Here is a 3199-nt window from a genome sequence, read left to right as displayed (position 1 = left end):
ATCTTGGTAAAGGAACTACAGTGGAAGCCCAAGCTGGTGAGCAAGTGGGAGAAGGAAAGAAAACATGGTTCAACAGATCACATGAGGAAATCCAGTACAAATGCTGGCTTTGGCATTATGTAGGTAGCCCCTATTTTTTGTCACAGGCGACTCTATTAAGTCTTATTGTTGCAAAACCAGTCCAAATCCTATCAAGTTAAAAAGAAGTCCCTCAACGACTTGTTGGGTGTAGGCGGTAACCCATGTCCTCCCACACCAAAAGTCATCAATTCTGGCAAGGAAGTTCCAACGTGCCTTTATGGTCCTGTTGATAGGATGCCTTAGGCCAGGCACATCCCGGTGATGTTCTGCTGGCTGAGATACAAGATGGGAGGAGAGTAGGCCTTATTACTCAATCAACTTCCTGGCCTTGAAGAGGCAGCGACGGTAGAAGACCTGCCAAATGGCTGAGACAGAACATTGAAAAGATGCTGAAGTACAGGACCCGAGTGTTCGTTGATTCATTGGAATCGCACATCTTCTCCTCTCGCTTCTTCGTGTAGGCAAAATCATTAACGATTGATTCTGACAGGTCTTCAAGGCGTCCTAGCTCTACCTCTAAAGATCTGAGCTTCTCAACTTTTGCAATCTCTTTATAATTTTTCGCCTCCACTCCATGCTTCATGTCTAGGATCACGAGTTGGTCAGGTAACCGCCCTGTTCCCTTGCTCTCAAAACACACTTGGAACATGTCATAATCTACAGTGGTAAACGCAAATTTCCCCTTGGTGCATCCTCCTTGGAGTACAGAATATGGCCAGCAGAATCTGTGACCTTGAGGTGGGTGCGCAGGCCGCCAGCACCCCCAGATTGCTCGGTGATCTCTATGCGCCTGTCACCAGCAGGTCCCTATGGCACTTGTGGGGGTTGATGGGTAGATGGAAGGAGATGGTGAGAACCGAATTGGGCCAAGCAGGAGGGGTAAAAGCAGCAATGCTAACTGGCAAGGGCCATGCTGGGCTTATAGGCCAGAGTCCCAGTGGTCAGCAAACTCATTAGTCAACAGAGCCACATATCAACAGTGCTTCTTCAAAATAGGCTCGCCCAGGCCGAAAACTGACTTCTGCGCACGGGCCACGAAGTTTCAATCGCACTGTGTGCACGCCCGCACATGGTATTTTGTGGAAGAGCCACACCCCAGGGGCCAAAGAGCCACATGTGGCTCGTGAGCTGCAGTTTGCCGGCCACTGGCCTCCAGACAAACAAAACCTGGTGCCGGAGACTGTTCAATAAAAATATATTTAAAAAAATAAAATAAAAATGTAGTAACAACAGCTTGTTCATATATTTAAAAAAATAGATGACATGGTATTTAGATTCAGTATGATATATTTTTAAAGTGCTGTAATATTTTGTAATGACAATATTTACAATACACTGGAAGTCACATCCTTTGCAACCATTTTAACTTGGGATGAAAAGCTTTACATGTCAGCTTAATAATGTGCACAAGGATACAGAGTGTTACAAAATTCTTTTGAAAGTATTTGCAAGTAATAAGTTTGAAGACCCCTATTTTAGAAAACCTGGTTAGAGATCAGTGTGTTGAAGGGACTAGAATGGAAAAAAACGAGGAGAATTTGGGCAGGGCGACAGTGAGGAGACAATTGATTTTTTCCAGATATAAGGAATTTGAACTATATTAAGTTCACAGTCATGGAAATGAATGGAAACAGACTGCAAAGCAAATGCTACTAAGAAATGAGAATTGTTAGTGTCAGTCCCTGCTTCATTTCATATTAAGTTTTGAATACTGACAAAACAGAATTTCCCACTCCCGATTTGGTCTTTCCCTCTCTCCCTTCCTTCCTTCCTTCCTTCCTTCCTTCCTTCCTTCCTTCCTTCCTTCCTTCCTTCCTTCCTTCCTTCCTTCTTCTATTATTCATCAGTTTGCTAAGTGCTTGGACTTCTGAAACAGTTAACAACAATCAGGTCTCTGGCCTCTGATAGCTTCCGGTCTAGTAGAGGAGTTTACAGGTGAGTATGATGCTAAGAGAGATATCATCATTTGCGGCCCATATTATTCCACCTCCCTCCCCTTGTAACATGCTAGAGGATAGAGAGCTGGAGCTTCCATTCCCAGACTTCCTCAGATTCCACATGTGGCCCAGTCTCTCTGGCAAGGCAGACATATGAATGTCATATTTTGGAAGATAGAGGTGGCACTTCTGCTGTTTCCACCAGCAAGCAGCGATGTGGAAGCTCTGGTTTTTCTATGGCAATGTAGCAGAGGCCCCACTTATTCTGGTTGGTTCTCTCTTTGGTGAGCTGGGGTCTCTCCTGCGCTGTCCTGGCGAAGGCTGTTCATGAATATATCTAAATGGTGGCTTCAGAGTATTGAACCCTTACACGCTGTTTATGTCCTCTGTTTTTCTGCCTCTACTAGTATGTTCCATTCACTTGCCTTGGACTCCATTATGGCCTCCTGTGCCCTATGAACAGGCTGCCTTCTCAGTGTGTCTTTTCTCAACTGGGTCATTTCCTTTAGAGTAGTCTGTCTAGTTGGCCTAAGAAGTTCCCTGGAGAGCTAATTTAAAATGCAGACTCCCCCCGCCCCCCCCATCCCTGATTCAGTAGTCTGAGATGTGGCTGGAAGTCTGCATTTTTAACAAATACAACAGGTCATTCTGATCCATTGGCCTTGAACTGCACCTTGACAACTCTCTGATGTCAGCGGTTAGGACAGAGTAGGCCCTTGCTCCTTCATTCTTCCCTGTACTGTGGAGGGCAAGAAAAGAGGAAAGTTAAAGGTAGCACCAGGTGGTAAGTTTGGCTGACCAGGGCTATAATTGTAGCACTTGTTCACACAGGGAAATTAATAAGGTAAACCAGTTTCTGGAGGAAATAATGAATATTATTTGAGATTTGTTGGTTCTTCCCAAAGAAGATGATATATTGTTGGCAGCTTGGAATGGATGAATGACTCGGTGCTGGAGGTTGGTTATTGGGATGGATTCTCTGTTGAGTGCACTTCAGAGAATTACTACTGTCGCTAAATTATTTCTTTAATGTGGTGCAACCAGGATTGTCCTAAAGATGACATCCATCTATTGGCATCATTCCCAACATGACAAGGAGTCAAATATATTTTGCATAAGAGGAAGAGTTAGAAGAATCATGGTAGAATAATCAGTACTATAGGTTGCCTAAGATGCCCAAG

The 3199-nt window shown here is 44.3% G+C and overlaps 1 pseudogene; it reads right to left on the bottom strand.

Moving 5' to 3' along the window:
• Nucleotides 1-280: 280 nt before the first annotated feature.
• Nucleotides 281-3199, bottom strand: part of LOC102753008 — a 21283-nt pseudogene continuing 18364 nt past the window's right edge.

The sequence above is a fragment of the Myotis davidii genome, unplaced genomic scaffold, assembly GCF_000327345.1.
Source record: "Myotis davidii unplaced genomic scaffold, ASM32734v1 scaffold125, whole genome shotgun sequence".
In the NCBI taxonomy this organism is placed as follows: domain Eukaryota; kingdom Metazoa; phylum Chordata; class Mammalia; order Chiroptera; family Vespertilionidae; genus Myotis; species Myotis davidii.
This window is presented reverse-complemented; position numbering and strand designations above follow the sequence as displayed.